Genomic DNA, 19879 nt, shown 5'->3' on the forward strand with positions numbered 1-19879 from the left:
CCTTGATAACTTGTTCAAACTTATAATATATCACACAATCCCTCCAGTCTATCCACTTCTTTTAACATGGCCTAGCCATAAATGATGTGCGTCGCCTAATCGGGTGCTTTAGAGGTGAAAACTAGTGCTAATGAAGAAAACAGAAAAAAAATTCTTTAAAATGTAGTGCAAATGTGCTAAAGTGCATATACATTCTCTACAACTTTCTAAAAACGATAGTGGGGTTTCATTCCTAGGCCAACTCATTAATCATATTATGAACTTTGGAAGATACATATATCTCCTTCTATAGTGTAACAAAAATCCGCGACTCATATATGTACACTGGGTATTGTTGTGATTTACCAGAAGCTAATTAATTACCCCTCTTTGGAATATACTCATAGGAAATTATTCAGGTCTTCTCCCATATTGAGACCTCCTGGGGTCTTACTGTTGAGCAACACTATATAGCGTGACTCTAGTTGCCGCAATTTTTTCTCATAGTCCCCTCCTCTTTTGTTAGGGACTACTGCGTCTATGACAAAGTATGTTAAATGTGCCAGATTTTATCGTGCACAGCTTGAAAATGCCGAGCTACTGGGTAGCTCTGGTCGGCATGGACAATGGCGCGCAAATGCTGTAAGATGCGCTGGTGTACTGGCAACTTCGTGCTGCCAATATATTGTAAATTGCAGCTACATGTAAGTACATAAACAGCCAGTTCTGTGCGGCAAGTGTAGTGGTTTCTTAGGGATATTGGGTTAACCTCAAACGGGGTTATGTAACTTCTGGTATTCACACCAAATTTACAAGCTCTACATGAGCTGCAGCGAAAGAACCCCTTACGGGGGCAGAGCCAGTCTTTGTTCTTACTGGTTTCAGGATTACTGCTCACCAGGTCATTTCTCATTGAATAGGCTCTCCTAAAGGTGACGGTCGGAACTCTGGGCATAATGTCTCTAAGGACCTGATCTGTCAGAATGATGGGCCACTGTTGTTTAACAATTTTGGTGATTTGTTTAGCTTGGCGACTATAACTAGTGATGAGCCTGATGGTGTTATCTCTATCTGGATGTTTGTTCGCATGCCTTTCTGGGTCAAGCAGATCTTCCCTGCTCAGTGAGTTTGCTTTTCTCCTTGCTGAATCTAGCAGTGTGGATTTATACCCACGACTAATCAATCTATTTTTAGCTTCCAGTTGGCATCTATCTCTAAGCTCAGGACTACTGCATGATCTATGGATTCTTAAGAACTCCCCGTAGGGGATGCTTCTAATTGTGTGCTGAGGATGGAAGCTTGTTGCGTGCAAAATGGAGTTGCCTGACGTTTCCTTTCTAAATAGGCTCGTGGATATGTTACTGTCCTTGATCTCCATCATAACATCCAAAAAGCTAATTTTAGACTTACTGATGTTAACTGTAAAATGAAGATTCAGATTATTAACATTGATCGCCTGGACAAACTTAATGGCAGTCTCCTCTGTCCCTTTCCAGATAATGCACACGTCATCTATATAACGCCAATACTTCAGTACATTATTTTGCCAAAATTTCTTATGTTCAACCCTGAGGACGTGTTCCTCCCACCAGCCTACGTGGAGCCCCGCGTAGCTGGGGGAGAAACACGACCCCATGGCGACGCCTCTCTCTTGTCTGTACACCTCGCTGTTAAACAGGAAAGTATTATTACGCAAGCATTTCTCTGTCATCTCCAATAACATTTTACTGTGTGCATGTAGTTCAATTGGGCGTTTATCTAGATAGAATTTCATTGCACGGAGACCATCGTTGTGAGATATGCTTGTGTACAATGTTGCTATGTCCATAGTGATAAGTAATAATTCATCTGACCATGTACATTGGCTCAATTGGTACAAAAATTCTGTGGTATCTTTTATGTAGGCCGGCAATGCGACCACAAACTCCTGCAAAAAGAAATCGATATATTTCGATGTGTTTTCGAACATGCTGTTGATAGCGGACACAATGGGTCTGCCTGGTACTGGTGTTTGTTGTTTATGTACTTTGGGAATTAGGTACATATTAGGCATCACAGGGGAGTCTTTTTGCAAAAATTTGAGTTCATCTTTGCTCAAGAGGCCTTCACGTTTCCACTTGTATAGATCTGAGCGATAAGAGTCATTGATTTTTCTAGCGATGGTCATGTCGATTTTGGAGTAACATGTAATGTCCCCTAATTGTCTTAAAGCCTCTTCAATATATTCCTGCTTCTCCCATAGCACCACGTTACCTCCTTTGTCCGATTTGTTTATCACAATATTTTTGTCGTTTTTTAGTTTTTTTCATAAGCAAATTGTAGGGGCGTGCTTTTGCGCTGGGTTTGAGGCGTGACTTCATGGTCTTATTTTGAAGAGTTTTGATTTCCTCTATCACACGATCTGAGAATACGTCAATTGCATCTCTAGGCATGCTAGGGTTGAAGGTGGATGTAGGTTTGAATGGACTTCCAGCTGGTTGATTAATATTGATCCCCTCCTCCCCAGCTACTTCCTGGGTACTGTGTTCACTGTTGTCGTCATTTTTTAGACTTTGTAGGTCTCGTAAAAGACCTACATCTCTTGATTGTACTCCAGTTCGTTTTGGCATTGATGTGTCACTCGATTTTTTCTTAGTCTCCAACCCTGTTTTGACTGTATAGTACTTTTGCAACTTAATTTTACGAATGAACTTAAAAATGTCAATCCGGGTATTCACATAGTTAAAATTACTCTCCGGACAGTATGACAGGCCCAGTGCAAGTAGTTGTTTTTCCGCTTTGCTGAGCTCCACATCGGTGAGGTTGATGATTGTGTTTTCGTCTATGTCTGTTTGTTCTTTTTGCGCCAGAACCTCTTCTGTTGTTTTCCTTTTGGAGGTTGCGCGCTGGCGCCGCTGCTTCCGTCGCTGGTTCTGCCTGTGCCTTGTTTGGCATTTGGAACTCTTGGACGGAGAGTTGACTTGCGTTGCATTCTCACAAATTCCATTTCTTCTCCCAGGGTTAATTGACCCATATCCCCTCGTTTTGCACCTGAGGTGCCTTCGACGGAATCCTCCTCACTGGGTACTAGGCTTGCGTCCGAAATAGATGTTTCAGGGTCAGTGGCTCCCGCCTCAGTCTGCTGAACAATGGCTACTGGTTTTGGTGTAGTTGCAGTACGTTGACTCATTAGATGATCGTACTTACGAGCAAATGTATATATTTGCCCCTGTAGATAATCTTGTTGGTCACGGGCAAACTTAAATGCTTTACGCGTTTTTATTACCCCCTCCTGCTTCCTTAGGCGTTCTTTCATTTCACTTATTGTTCTGTCTATATATACTTTGTCCTTATTGTACATTTCTATTGATAGCTCTGTGGTAATTCGTGCTACATATATATATATATATATATACATATACATTACCTACTGGCAGTCGCCAGTAGGTAGTTATAGTTAGAACCTAGTTTCCATAGGAAAAGCATTTTTTGATTTGCTAATAACTTTGGCGTTGTCTGATGAATCTTCATGAAATTCTCCAAAAAAGGTCTATCCAGGTCAACTCCTATCCTGAAAGTTTTGGGGTGATTCATGAAGCGGGGGCTGAGAAAAAAGGGGGGTCCCAAAAAGTGTTTTTTCATGTTAATTCCCACAGAAACTTTAGCCAAGACTACAGCCCAAACTGCTGAACGGAATTACAGCAGATTTGGCAAAAAGGTAGTGCTTGGTTCAGAATGTGACCTTTTTTTAAATGGTGTAAATCCGTTCAGTAGTTGCAGAGAAATTTGAAAAATGAAAGTAAAAAAATCAATTTCCCATAGGAAACTTTAGCCAAGGCTGCGCAGCCTGAACTGCTGAACGGAATTACACCAACATTGGCAAAAAGGTAGTACTTGGTTCAAAATGGTGGAAATCTGTTCAGTAGGTGTTGAGAAAATCAAATATAAAAATATCGATATCTAGGGGCGCGGTTGGTTTGCGAACCCTCCCGACCACGAGCTTCATTCTAATTGGCTGCCAACACTCCAAACCAGGAAGTGTTGGCAGCCATCTTGTGACACGGTAGAACCGAGGCACAAGAAAACAGTAAAAGAAAATTAAAAATGAAGAAAAGGGGGCAGGGCAGAAACACCCTGACCCCACTAGGCTTTGCCAGGGTGTCCCACATGGCCCCCCGCCAATTTTTTTTTTTAAATCACCCGAATGCGCGCTGGGTGCGCGAATCCGGTCAAAAACATTTTAATAAAATGTAGCAGGGGCTCCCCCACTTCATTTAAATGAGCCCCCAGGTGGGCCAGGTCCCGGGGGCAATCGTAGAATTATATTGCTACCTCCTCAGGCCTAAGTAAATTGGGGACAACAACCACCCCAGGGCTTTGAAAATAGAGGGAGGGGGGCCGTGCGGCCCCCCTCCTGGAGCGCTTGATGGCCCTGGGGACCACCTCCCCCCCCAGGGCCGGCTCCTACAATGTCCTGGGATGTCCACCTCTGGACATTGCCATTTGCTATGTTATGTTATTTATTCTTGTATAGCGCTCGACTCGCACGGGGGCATCTCGGCGCTGACTAGCAATGTTCCTGCAACTGAAAAGAGAGCAATGAGATTAGAATAGGAAGGCTTTGAGCTGTTTGCTAAATGTGCTGTAGATATCCATTTTGCGCAGGGAATCTGGTAACTCGTTCCAGTACCTTGGAGCTAGGTACGAGAAAGATTGTCCTCCAGAGCGACAAAGCCTTATGCGCGGTACTTGTAGGAGACCTCGCGCCCCAACCTAAGGTTTCTGTGAGGTACATATTTGGTGAGTCTCTTTTAGAGGTATTTAAGTGCTGTATAAGTGAGACAACAGATCTTAAAATATGATCTTTTTCTCACTGGTAGCCAGTGGAGTTCACGCAGTAAAGGAACCGATGCGGTGCCCACTGGGCGATTCAAAACCATTCTAGCTGCAGTGTTTTGAATCACCTGCAGTTTGTTCAGCAGGGTCTCTCCAACCCCTGCAAACAAAGCATTGCCATAATCCAGTCGGCTAATGACCATAGCCTGGATCAAGGTTTTGCGATGGGTGGTCGGCATAAAGGGGAGGATTTTGCGCAGCAGACGCAGGCTGTAGTAGCATGGGATCACTGACATAATATCGAATACACAAATATAGAATTACCAAAATATCGAAGAAAAAATAAAGAATGCAAAAATATCAAATTCCTATCTACAAACAGGTAAGTACAAAAATATTGAATCAAAAATATTGTTGTAAAATTTTTTGGGGCATAATATCAAGGACCGGTGTTAAAATTATCGCTGTTTTATCGGCAGGAAACTGCCAATAAAACGGCGATAATGGGCTTGATAATACGCTCTTGTTAATTCCCATAGAAGCCCATTTTAACATCAGAACATGGGCTTCTATGGGAATTAACAAGGGCGTATTATCAAGCCCATTATCGCCGTTTTATCGGCAGTTTCTTTGATAATATGCCCCATAGTTAGTCAAAATATCGCATTTTTTTAAATGTCTTAAAATTAATTTAAAATTAATGAAATAATAAATATAATTAACTACAACATACTTAAAAATACTTAAATAACCTTAAAAATATTAAATAATTAATTTAAGTAAAAAAACATAAAATTTTATGTTTTAATATATATATATATATATATATATATATATATATATATATATATATATATATATATATATACTAGCAGCCCTCCCCAGCGTTGCCTGGGGCAGAAGGGGGCTGGGGGCTGCATTTTTTGGCCGGGGCAGAAGGGGGCTGGGGGCAGCATGTGGTGGAGCGAGCAGAGGTAGGTGTGATGTACCTCACGACTTCCGCAGCCCCGACCCCCTGCGCTGGCAGATTGCTCCTCCACCGTGCTCCGCTCTGTTCTCGGCCGCCTTCAGCCCTCAGCCGGTCAGCTCTGCTCCGCTCCCCTACGCTTGAAGTGCTGCAGCTGACGGGACTCCTCCTTCTCCTTCTTGCCGTCAGAACACGGACACGTACACGGACACGGACCACCTCCCGCCCCCGCTCCCGCCCCGACATTTTCCGTGTTTGTAAATGCCTTACCTGATCCGCTGCTCCTCACATCACCGCCGCTCCATGTCCCATCATCACGCACGTCGCGGGCAGCGCGTCGCGGCCATCGCTACGTCGCGGCCTGCGCTTCTTTCAGGGGACTACTTTGTTTTGAAAGTTAATTTTTTTAATTTACGTTTTTTTAAAATTTTATGTAGCCTATGTCCATCTACACACCCTGACATTTTCAAGGATGTATCGGGTGTGTAGATTGGCGCTGTGGTTCCCGAGTTTACCTGGCTCAAAGGTGAGAGTTCTCTCTTTATAATAGTAGTATAGATATATATATATATATATATATATATATATATATATATATACATATTAACATAATATTAATAAAAAATATACAATATTTTTACCGTAGGATAACGGGAGAGTAACATTTACTATTACCACTGCAGTGAGTGCAACAGTAGGGAAAACGTTGGATAGCGTAGGGGTAAAAAATACTACTCCCACTCCAGTGAGTGCAACTGTAGGGAAAGCGTTGGATAGCGTAGGGGTAAAAATTACTATTCCCACTCCAGTGAATGCAACAGTAGGGAAAGCGTTGGATAGCGGGAGGGTAAAACTTACTATTCTCACTCCAGTGAGTGCAACAGTAGGTAAAACATTGGATAGCGGAAGGGTAAAAATTACTATTCCCACTCCAGTGAGTGCAACAGTAGGGAAAGCGTTGAATAGCAGGAGGGTAAAAATTACTATTCCCACTCCAGAGAGTGCAACAGTAGGGAAAGCGTTGGATAGCGTAGGGGTGAAAATTACTATTCCCACTCCAGAGAGTGCAACAGTAGGGAAAGTGTTAGATAGCCTAGGCGTAAAAATTACTATTCCCACTCCAGAGAGTGCAACAGTAGGGAAAGCGCTGGATAGCAGGCGGGCAAAATTACTATTCCCACTCCAGTGAGGGCAACAGTGGGGAAAGCGTTGTATAGCGGGAGGGTAAAAATATTCCCACTCCAGAGAGTGCAACAGTAGGGAAAGCGTTGGATAGCGGGAGGGTAAAAATGACTATTCCCACTCCAGGGAGTGCAACAGTAGGAAAAGTGTTGGATAGCATAGGGGTAAAAATTACTATTCCCATTCCAGAGAGTGCAACAGTAGGGAAAGCGTAGGATAGCGTAGGGGTGAATTTAACAGTAGGGAAAGTAATGATTTATTATATTAATAAAAAGAAATTAAATATCAATACCAATATAACATTATTTAAAATTAATTGCCAATTTAATATTATGTAATAATTAATCAATTATAAATACAAATACATATTAGTTATTAAAATTAATTACCTATTCATAATTAATTAACAACTAATTCATTTTCACTAACAAAAACTAATTAATAATAAAAATTAAGACCAATTAATAATGAACAGTAAATTAATTATCAATACACAAAAAGTATTTTTAATATGTAATTAATTACAATTAAATTACTTCCCACCCTATTCCCCTATAAATTCACAATCCGCTCCAGAAAATAAATTGATACAATTATCGTAGTTATCAATTAATAAATTAATAAACATTAATTACCAATTAATAAAAATGAATTAACAATTAACAATTAATTAACAATAAATAAAAAATCATTACCAATAAATAAATAAATATTATTTACTTAATTACAATTAAATTACTTCCCACCCTGTTCCCCTATAAACCCACAACACGCTACAGAAAATAAATAATAAAATTAACATAATTATCAATTAATCAATTAATAAAAATGAATAACCAATTAAAAATTAATTGACAATTAATTCAAAATGAATACCAATAAATAAATAAAAAGATTTAATTAATTACAATTAAATTACTTCCCACTCTATTCCCCTATAAACCCACAACCCGCTACAGAACTAAAACGCAAAATTAAATTAAAAATAATTAGTAATTTCTAAAAATGAATATTTAATTGTACAGGAATTAAATTACTTCCCACCCTATTCCCCTATAAACCCACAACCCGCTACAGAATTAAATTACGCAAAAATTAAATAACATAAAATTCATTACTTAAAATAAATTACAAAAATAATATACACTTTTCACTTACAAACTAACATACAAAACACTTTAAACAATTCAATATTATTAAAAATTCGATATATTTTAATACCTATATTATATACTTCGATATTTTGACTTTCTATATTTTAAAAAATATATATTTTTATTGTAAAACAAAAGAAAGTTTTTTTTTTTTTGGCACACACATATCACAGAATACAAATAAAATTAATACATATAATAATACATATATTAACCCAAAGTGACTATCAAGAAAAACAATATAATGCTAAGCATAACCTTCAACGCAAAAGGAAGAGGAGGGAAAGAAAAAAATTATTAATAGATCAATACAAATATATTAATACATCAGACTAAACTTGCATTTGTCCTTTCCTTCCACCGATGTATCGGTTCCCATATTTTCATTCCCAACCTCTTTGCCCTTTTGCCTTTCTTACCATATATACCCTTTTCAAGATTGAACGTCCCCAATAATAAGGCAATCCACTGTTGTGTTACAGGGGGTAAGGGATCCAGCCAGACTCTAGCAATCAACAACCTGTACACCGCCATCGCCACAAATAAAAATTCACCATAGTCACCTTCACAACCCCTAACCCCTAGCATAATTACTGTTGGTGTTAAAATCACATTCAAAGCAAGTGTACGAGCCATGAATTCCTCAATACCCTTCAATAAGGTTCTTAATTTAGGGCATAACGCAAAAATATGGATACTATCTGCGGCCGGAGCATTACACCGCCAGCAACTAATCCCTGTAGTGGCACCGCACTGTGCAATGCGAGCCGGTGTATGGTAACGTTGATAGAGCGTTTTAAAATGTTGGGATTGAAGTGAGGCGGAGTGAAAGACTGAACATCCTAGCTCCAATGAATCCAGAAAAACCTGACTCGTTATCCATAATTTTCCAGCCCATTTATTACCAAATTTGTCAGTGTCGTCTTTCTTCGATTCAGCCAAATGGGCATAAAGATATCGAATGGAGCACTCCCCACTTTGCGCTATTGCTTCCATAATACTATTTGTATTAAATCCACCCACACCTCCTTTTTTCTTATTAAAAAAACTCCTGATCTGCAGATACTTAAAAAAGCTATATCTTGCTATATTAAATTTGGTCACCAAATCTGAAAATTGAACTATATTTCCATCTGAATCCAGCATATCTCCTACTTTTTTAATACCATTTCTGTCCCAATCTGCCATAATGGCGTCGGAAAAAATTAAAGAGGGTAGGGACTTGTTCCTATACAGTCTGGTATACCTATTAAATCTCCCTAATCCACAATTTTTTGCAACAGCTGTCCATACGTTATGTGCCGCAGCAACTGTCTTGAAACGTGTACGTTTATAATATGATGAGTCAGTACAATTTAAGAAAGCATTTACAGTATCTGAGCCCAATACAATTGAATAAATCATAGTTGAAAAAGCTTTGACTTTCAAATCCCCTTCACTTGCTCCTATCAAACCCTGAATATAATGCAATACCGATGCCCAATAATATAACCTAAAATCAGGGACCCCCCATCCTCCCCTGTTCCTTGGCAAAGTCATAAATTTGTAAGCCCGCCTTGTCTTCCCATATGACCAAATGAATTTATTAAGGATCGACTCCAATTTGTTAAACCACATTGACTCAAACAAAAGGGGAATCGTACGAAAAAAATAAAGAAATTTGGGAAGTATAAGCATTTTAATGATGTTAGTGCGGCCCACTAACGTGAGTCTGAGATTATTTAGCCTTGTCAAATCCAAACTTACTTTCCTCAGTAAGGGGGAGATGTTTCGTTCAACCACTGTCCCTAAATTAGGCGAGATTTCAACCCCTAAATAGACTGCTGCCGAGACCACTCGTGAATCATTACAATGAACCAATGTGTTTTTAATAATCTGTGTTTTGGCTCTATTAAGCTTATATCCAGAAATAATGCCAAATTTGAGGGCCTCTTGTTCTATCTCGCCAATTGCCAATGCAGGATCGGGGGTAATTATCGCGACATCGTCTGCGTATGCCAGCACTTTAACTTCTAACTCATTTACGCACAAGGGGGGAATACTGGGATTAAGGTTAAGGTAGCGTAAATACGGATCCATATACAGTGCGAATAAAAGGGGAGAACTTGGGCAGCCTTGCCTTGTTCCTCTTTTAATCTGCACCGCCGAAGTTAGATCCCGATTAATTTTGATTCTAGCCGTTGGATCCCTATAGAGAACCTGAATTGCTCTTATAAAGTTGGCACCAAACCCAAAGGTTCTCAATAGCTCCCACAAGTACTCCCAAGCGACCCTGTCGAAAGCCTTTCCAGCATCCAAAAATAAAGCTGCGACAGGGCCGCCGGTAACCTCCATAGCGTCAAAACAGGTGATCACTGTCCTAACATGTTCTGTAGTCCCCTTCTCCGGGATAAATCCATGTTGTACTGGGGTAACTAATTTATCTATAACGGCTGTCATCCTTGTTGCCAGGATTTTGGAATACAGCTTCACATCAGCGTTCATTAAAGCAATAGGTCTATAAGACCCAGGGGCTGTGGCAGGTTTACCTTTTTTCAAAATAACTATGATTTCAGTCCCGCCCCATGATTTTGGAATTGAAATTTCTCTCTGAGCTTGAATAAGTGTATCCAATAACTCCACTGTAAGAACTGAAATAAAAGTTTTATAGAATTCAATCGGTAGCAGATCTGGTCCTGCAGCTTTTGAGGACGGGAGATCTGATAAGGCTAGTGTCAATTCTTCTAATGATATGGCGGCATCTAATATAGCTTTTTCCTCTCGATCTAGCTTATTGAGTTGGATATTTCCTAGGTAATCCCTAACTTTATCCACATCTACCTCTACTTCCGTATCATATAATCCAGAATAGTACTTCCAAAATTCATTCCTTATACCTGCAGTGTCCGAGATCAAGTTGCCTGAATCGTCTACCATATTTTTAATGTCCCCTGCATTGGCTTTTTGTCTGGTCCTAACGGCAAGGATATGACCCACCCGCTCACTAAACTCACAGGCCTGCTCCTTCTTTGCTAAATAATTTACTGCTGTCTTGTTAGTAAATCTTTCCGCTATTTCCGCCTTTAATACCATAATTTCCAACAATTGTTGATCCAATGGAAGCCCCCTCACGATTAACCTACTTAACTCTACCTCTGCATTCAAAAGTGTATTAACTTGTTGATCAATCATTTCTCTTTCTTTTTTTCGTCTATATGTTGAAAAACTAATTGTCTCTCCCCTTACACCTGCTTTGAAGGCATCCCAAATATACCCACTACTAGTGCTCCCCTTATTATTAAGCCAAAACTCACTAATCCACTTTTCCATATGCTTACAATATCCCTCATCTTTTAACAAAGCTCGCTCAAATGACCATTTGTATGTCTTTCTAACTAACCCATTTACACTAACTGTCAATAACAGTGGATTATGATCAGAGACCAGGCGGGGTAGCTTCTTAATCTGTGTATTAGAAAGCAGGATGTTAGATATTAAAAAATAGTTCAGTCTTACTGTTATACTATGAGGAGCAGAGAAAAAGGTATCGCCATCTGTCTGTGGGTGCAAATTAGCCCAAACATCTGAAAGAGCATTGTGCGTAGCCATGTCTACTATCGCCCTGTGCACCCTTTTCTTCCTCCCCGTATAGGAATGGCCCAGTTGTAGCTCAATACTAGCCGGACGATTAATATTAAAATCCCCGCAACAAACAATCGGTTCCACCCAGGTTGAAATTTCATGATCCAAAAATTGAAATATGTCCGGTTCATCACACGTTGATCCATAAACTGAAACCAGTGTAAACCTAGCTCCTCTGAATCCTATATCTACAATCACCCACCTTCCCCAAATATCTTCTTTACTCCTAAAGACTGTACAGTCCGTCCCTCTCCCCAAAATCGCTACCCCACGTGTTTTAGAGGCTTGTTTGGTATGTGCTAAGACTCTAAAACCCAACTGCTCTAGCAGAAAACCCTTACCTCCCTCCACATGAGTTTCCTGTAGACAGATCAGATCTGGATACAACGACTTGCAAAATGCTGAAACTCGTAACCTTTTCTGGAGATCATTAAGACCACACACATTCATTGACAAAATTCGACAAGCCATTAAAAGACATCAAAGATTAGTACCAGCTCCCACTTCCTGCTCTTAAACATATCCACTGCTTCCTTCTTCCTCCCTTTGTATAAGGCCTGTAACTGCCACAAACTGCGTCTTACTGCGTATGATGTGTGCCATTTTCTTTCCCTCTTCCCCCTCTCCTCCCTCCCTCCCACCACCCTGACCCCCCCCTCGCTACCCCACCCCCCTCCCCCCTACAGGCAAATAGGTCAGGCATGACCTATGTGTGGACGCCAGGGAAGCGGCAGCCGCCACTCCTCCCCACCGCCATTCAGCATACCAAAAATAAATCCATTTATTTGTTCTCCTTATATCCCAAGACTTCCATCATATAAGCCTTCGCCTTGATCTCGGAAAAAAAGAATTTAAACTGGCCCTTAGTCACAATTTTCAATTTTGCGGGATATAACAAATAAGCTTCTGAACCCAGAGCCTGAATATGTGGTATCAGTTGCCTCAGCCTCCATCTACGCTCGACTGTGGCATGGCAAAAGTCTGGTCTTGCAAAAAAAGTGACATTATTGTAGGTACGTCTCGACTCTGGCTTGGCTTTATCCAATATCAACTGCCTCAGGAGAAAATTCCCTACAAAAATTAACAGAGCCCTTGGACGCCCGCCCTGAGCTCCAGCCTGAGGCTGACCCCTCTTAAGGAAAAATGGAAAGCGATGGGCTCTTTGAATTTCATTCTCCCACTGCCAACTAGATAGTTCTGGAAAAGCCTCCTTTAACAGATTTACAACAAACATTCTGGGGTCCTCCCCTTCAAGACCTTCTTCCACGCCTAACAGTCTGATATTATTACGGCGCTGCCTGTTCTCAAAGTCTTCCAACTTCCAATTAACATCCTCCGCCACCTTTTGATGCTCTTCTTTGTACGATTTCAGATCTCTCAAGTCGTCTTCTACTTTGCTAGTCCTTTCTTCTACATGGGCGACTCTCTCGACCATCTCATCTTGCCTTTTACTTATAGTTCTGAGTTTGTTCTGTATCTTTCTTGATTCCTGTCTTGCCCTCCTACTCTCCCCTCTAGCCTCAGATTGCATTAACTTCAAGGTATTAAAGAGGAGATCGAGCGTAACTGGAGGCTGAGAGGGTTGAGTAGAGCCTTGTCCCCCAATCAATGTTGCCGGACTATCTTGCTCCAGAAAAGAGAAGGTAGTAGTAGAATAATCCCAAGCTAGTTTTTTAGTAGGATCCGTGGTACTGCTTGCTGTGGAAGGTTTCCTTTTAGAAAGGCGTTTTTTCTGTGAAGTTTTCCTAGCTGGGGAACTACTAACTGAGTCGATACCCGTGGATTCATCAGTACTAATGTCCTCTGAGGGCAGAGACTGTGACTGAGAGTGCGTATCTTCGTCAACGGAATAAAATCTCTCTGCAGAAGCAGAACCACTAGCGATGCCTATCTCAGCGGAGGTAGAGGATTCTCCTCCTGATTTAATTACCCCACTCTCCGTGTCTAAGTCCATGGTTTTTGCCCATGTTAGAGGTTTAGGCAGCAGTTCAGGCAACAATTTATCCACATCGACCTCCCTGTCATTATTAATCCTTTGCCCACATAGCTGAGCCTCCAACTCAGCTCCCGGTCCTTGCACCGACATAGGAGACCTTCCAACTTCATCAGGTAACTGAGCATGCAAAGCCCGTTTGTCCATTGATTCTTTAAGTTCTTTACCCACTTCTTTATTCAAATTTAATTTCACTGCTCGCCTGAAGTCACGTAGCTCTGACCCCAGCTTCCCCACAGCATCAGCATTGCCACCGGACTCACCCTCGGCGGCCCCCAGGCCCGCGTCTGTGCTACCTCTGCTCCCAGATGGAATGACGGCAGGCACTACTGCAGACGGCTTCCCTGCTGCTGCTGGTCTTTCAGGTTGCCTAGCAACCCCGACACCGGCTTCAAGCCCTTCTCCAGCATCCGCGTCGTGGACGCCGGCTCCAACCTCTGCCTCCACTTCCGCTCCTGCTCCTGCGCTGTAATCCACAGAAACACCAGGTTTGGTTACTGGGGGCCCGCTGTTTGTTGAGATGTTTGCGAAACTTTCAGTTACCGAGGGCTGCCGCAGCGCGCTCTCCTTAGCTTTCGGCTTAATAGCGTGTACTGTCTCTCTTGAGGGAACCACATTGTCCGCTCCGTTTCTTTTCGCTGTTACCTTCTTAAAACTGGAGGCGTTTTTTTGCGCGGTGGTTAAGGCAGGGACACAGGCTTTCAGGTCCACCTTGCTTTTCTCTTTTTCTTTCCCTGTTTGGCCTTTAGTCTTCTCAGCGTCTGCTGTTTTACCCCCCTTGCCGTCTTTAGCCTCGAGTCCACGTTGCAGGCGAGTAGGCATCTTAAACCAAGACCTTAATATCAATTTAGCAGCTTCTGATACTCTCCTCCTAATACGCAAGACTGTGCGTACTATGATGTTTCCTCGCTGTTCCCAAGGGGGGAATATCACCGTGCTATACAGTAAAGGCATGCAATGTCCAGAGGCTGCTCTCCTCAGGCAAGGCTTCCTCAGCTACGCCAACAAAAAAACTCGGCAGTGGAGAGGAGGTGTGAGGCGACTTACTCACTGCATCCCTCGGCAGCCATCTTGCCCCTCCCTCGTACCCACTTGACTTTCTATATTTTAAAAAATCAATATTATATTACTTACCTTCAATTTGATATTTTTCACCATTATATTCTGTCCATTCGATATTTTGTCCATTCTATATTTTGACTTCGATATTTTGGTAATTCTATATATATATATTTTTTTTATTTAAAGTTTTTTATTGGTATTTACATGATACAAAAATAAACAATAAACACCGAACAATGACATACTACAGTTAAATGTTTGTAGGCGTTAACAACAGTTACTGTGGGTTTGCTTGTATCTGCCCCATGTTTTCCGCACGTTTCTTTTTTTTTCCCTGAGCTTTGGATTTTGCGTTTGATTGCTTCATCATTGCAACATAAAACTAACATAACAACATATAACATATACTTGGCGGGTTGCTTTTGTTGTCAGGTCGAACGGTCGGTTTGGGGTCTTCTTTGGCTGTACTGAGTCTTACTTAGGTTTTCATGGCAGCTTGTATGTATTTAGGTATGCGTCCAGTTTCTCCCACTTTTTCCTGTTTGGGTTTTTTCATGGTGTGTGTCTGAGTGCAGTGTCGTCTGCTCCCCTGAGGAATGTTACCCAATTCAGCCATCCTTTAAATGTGACTTTGGAGGTGTTTTTCCAGTTCGTTACGATCATTTTAACTGCTGTGGACAAGAGGAGGTCGTGTTGGGTGGCAACGTTTGTTGTTATATGGGCAGTGGTAGTCATGGCAAACTTTCGGTCAATTGTGCAGTCTATTGTTTGGCTATTGAAATCGGTTACCTTCCCCCAAAATGTACCAATTTTGCTGCAGTGATATATGAGGTGTGAAAGGTCACCTTTCTCTGTGTCGCAGTTCCAGCATCTGTCGTTCTCTTTGAGCCCCACCGATGCTAGGCTTGCTGGTGTCCAGTACACTTGGTGGAGTAGCCAGAATTTTGTCTGTGCTAGCACCGGCGATATTATGTTTTTTGATGGGGCTGCCCAGAAGAATGTCTAGTTCTTTCCCTATGAGTTTGGTACCTAGTTGCTGTTCCCAGTATTTGGTGTTTTTAGCGTTGAGTTTGGTCGAGGTGGGGCGAAGAAGCTTGTACAGGTGTGCTACCTGGTGGCCACTTGCATTTATTGTGTCCATGTAGTGGAAGATCGAGGGTCTGTGTTTGGCTAAGTTCGAATTTGTTATTGCTGTTTTGATGGCTAGGAAGGTATATAGTTCACTTTCGGGGAGTGTGTATTGGGCTTTCAGGTTGTTGAAGGTGTGTGGGGCCCCTTCTACCATGAGTTGCGCTGGGTACGAGAAGCCTAGCTGTTGCCAAAATTCCATATCTAGGGGTTTCCCTTTGTATTTAATGTTGGGGTTCGCCCATAGTGCTTCCCATTTTGACTTTTTGATGTTATGTTCTAGTTTCTGGTCTACTTTGAGCAATACTTGCCTTGTGAACTTAAAGATGGGGTTGGCTAGTTGTGTGTGTTTGTTGGCGGTAAGGAGAGTTAGGGGCTCGGTGTTGTTTAGTATGGCTCTTTCAATAGAGAGCCATGTTGGTTTGTATTGTTGGCTAGGGAGGATCCAGTGCATTCCCTGTCTGGCTATGAACGCTGTTTGAAAAGTTCTTAGGTCTGCCACGTTGAGCCCTCCTAGCTTCTTTTCTAGTCTAAGCTTTTTTAGGGCTAGTCTGGGTTTCTTGTCTCTCCATATGAATTTGTTTGCATTTTGTCGATTTTCCTATGGAAATCGACAGTGAGCGCGATGGGTAGCATTCCTGCCATGTAGTTCGCTATGGGCGTAATCATCATTTTGACTGTGTCTACCCTGCCCCACCAGGTAATGAACTTTGGTGACCAGCATTCAAGTAAACTTTTGATCTTATCTAGTGTGGCTTTTTCGTTCAATTCTAGCATTGTTCTCAGGTTTTTCCCAAAGTGGATGCCTAGGTACTTTACTGATTTAGGGTGCCAGGCTAGCCCCGAGTTCCCTATTATTTCTTTGGTTGTGTGCACGTTGAGGGGCATGCACTCAGATTTGTCTCTGTTAAGTTTGTAACCTGAGTGACTGGTGTAAGTTTCAATTGTGTGCATTAGTGCTGGAATGGACTGAGCTGGCTTTGGTAAGTCTATATTTTAAATTCTATATTTTGTCTTGTTACCGTAGCATGAGCTGGTCATTGCGGCAATGGGGTCTTTCATAGATAAAGGCTGGTCTAGTTTTAGCCCTAGGTTTTTAACACATTGGGTCGGAACTGGGACTGCTCCTAATTGGGCGGGCCACTAGTCAGGTATATGACAGGTCTGGAGCATGGCTTCCACCCTGTGACAGCAAAGCCTGGTTTGCTTTGTTGAAGCGAGAGTAGGAAAACCTCCTCTCGCTTCAATAAAGGAAAGGAGAATTGCTTTTGGGCAAGGGTAGTTGCGTGTTAGCAGCTCCCATTGCCCAAAACCAATTCCGGCTCCCGCCCGAGGCGGGGAGCCGGCGGGACCGTGGGGGCATTGGGGCTCCCCCCACGATCCCCAACAGAGAGACCAGGCCCCTGGAGATGGGGTCCTCAGGGCCAGAAGTGGCCTGGAAGGGAGGGCCACATGGCCCCCGTCCCCTTAAAAAAAAAATACATGTAGATGTGGGCATGCCTTGGGGGATGGGGTCCCCGAGGCGAATGTAAATTAATGAAAGTGAACGTTTAAAAAAAAAAAAAAAATTGGGGTTGCGACCCTAGCGCGGCCCCCTAGTGTGAACACGAAGGGTGCGCGGCTCTCAGCATGGCCCCCTAGTGTGAATACGAAGGCTGCACGGCTCTCAGCGCGGTCCCCTAGTGTGAAAGCGCTGGGTGCACAGCTCTCAGCGCGGTACTCACGTACTTCTCAGGTCATTAAAACACAGAGAGGCATATTCTCAAGGACACATCGCTGAGTTAACAGCACTTAATCGCAGCCAAAATGGTGATAAATTTAACGCACCATTCACAAGGTGGTACAAACAGCCCATATCACCAGTTTACCAGCGAAAGCAGCCTCACAAAAGCATTGTCACGGATGACCTCAGCAAATATCGCTAATGAGATGCAGAGTAGGCATTCCCGTGCAAAAAGCAGCAAACACACCACTTTGCAATTTTCTCAACGACCAGCAAGATTGGCGAAGAGAACACAAAATAGGGGATAAGGTGCGTTAGCACCAGGAAGTTTACACCTGCTCTGACCTGGTGTAAAGTCAGACTACAACCTGCAACATCAAAGGGAGCCCAACCCACACCCACACCTGAGCGACAACAGATGCCATGGAGCCAACGATCATGCAGCTCGGACATTCATGAGTGTTCGCCACCCCAGCCACCACCCCCTTGTCCGTCTTCCCCCCTGACCCCTCCGACAAACAAATGTGACAACAACCTTACGAAATCTGGAACATAACAAATCGGCTGATGTCGCTCAATTATAACAATCAAGATGCATGTGAGGTTGTACAAATGAGAATCACAGTCATCTATGGATTTACATATAAAACATTTTATTTAAACAAAACAACAAAACAAAAGTGGGTACAGCCATGGCATGTCATCCCTCGACAATCTGTGAATCACAGCCTGCAAGACAAAAAGCAAGATAAGATTGTGTGTCATGCGCCCATCAAAGGAAAGAGAGAGAGAGAGAGAGAAAGAGAGAAAGAGAGAGAGAGAGAGGAAGAGAGAGATAAAGAGAGAAAGTGAGAGAGAGAGAGAGAGGAAGAGAGAGAGAAAGAGAGAAAGAGAGAGAAAGAGTGAGAGAGAGAGGAAGAAAGAGAGAAAGAGTGTGAGAGAGAGAAAGGGAGAGATGGAGAGGGAGAGTGAGTGCCGACACTGCAGACAAAGCCCTCATAGCTCACCTTTCTGCCACCGGTGTGTCTCCAACCACGAGCCGGGACATATTGCAGCCCTGAAGCTCACTCATCTGAAACATAGAATAGAATCAGTAATGGCAGAATATATACAACTGCACACGCCTTTATCGCTGTCCCGCCCCTGCGCACCCAGGCTGCTGTATCCCATCCACTCCCGCCGTCCAGAGGTGTCTGCCCACCCCTGCACACCCAGGCTGCTGCACACCATCCACTCCCACCGCCCAGAGGTGACTGCTCACCACTGTGCAAACAAGCCTCTCTGCTCAACTTCCGCCACCAGCGTTTGTCCAAGAGGGCCCACCACGTGCTGAAGCGAGCTCAAATGCCGGGGCCCGCGTCCTTGGCAGCCAGAAGGTCGCATATTTGATTCCTGGTCTTGATATCGCAATGGCCGAGAACATATGAATGTACCACGCCGAGGAGTCATCTTTGTGTGGCGTACACGCGGTCCAGCCGAGCTCACAATTCAAATCGGGTCTTGATTGCCAGGATGGTGTATCGAGGCCTACGCATTATCGTAGGCTGCACACCCGAATACCTAACTCAGTGGAATTCAAGTCATCGCAACGTGGCGGAAGGCTGTGTCGGGCAAAGTGACTCGGCCGCCACCAACTCTGTGTACTTCAAGTCATGGGAGAGAATGGAAATGGCCTACAGCCCATGCGCCCGGCCCTTTTTATTGGCAGGGTTACATGTCCTGTGACGCCTATGCTGAATGGGTGTGGTATGGTTGTAAACCAGCCATGAGGGAGTGGCTGTGGCATGCTGACAACTAGACCTGTGATCTGCAGATCATTAGAGGGATGACCTGGGACATGTAGCGTTGTCGTTCCTTCCCTGTAAGTGTAAGCGGAGTGGGCTGACTGAAACGCGCATCCTTCATGACCTCACCAATATGGCGGTTTGAAACCGCACACCCACCGAGATAGGTACACGATGGGTGCGCAACTCCACTTTTTTCTAAAAAATATATACATATATATTTTAGTATTTAATAAAAAGAAGACATTATATACTTTTAATAACAAACACAAAAAATTACAAAAACTATTTTTAGGATATTAAAGTTACAAAAGATCACAATTTTTTTTTCAACATTACTGAAAAAACCCTGGGGTTGAATGAATATTATAATTAGAAATTAGCATTTAAAAAACCTTTGAAATTCACAAAAAAACATAGATTTCAAGGACGTTATAATTAGAAATTAGCATTTAAAAAACCTTAGAAATT

The sequence above is a fragment of the Lissotriton helveticus genome, chromosome 3_1 (assembly GCF_964261635.1).
Source record: "Lissotriton helveticus chromosome 3_1, aLisHel1.1, whole genome shotgun sequence".
NCBI classification, from domain to species: Eukaryota; Metazoa; Chordata; class Amphibia; order Caudata; family Salamandridae; genus Lissotriton; species Lissotriton helveticus.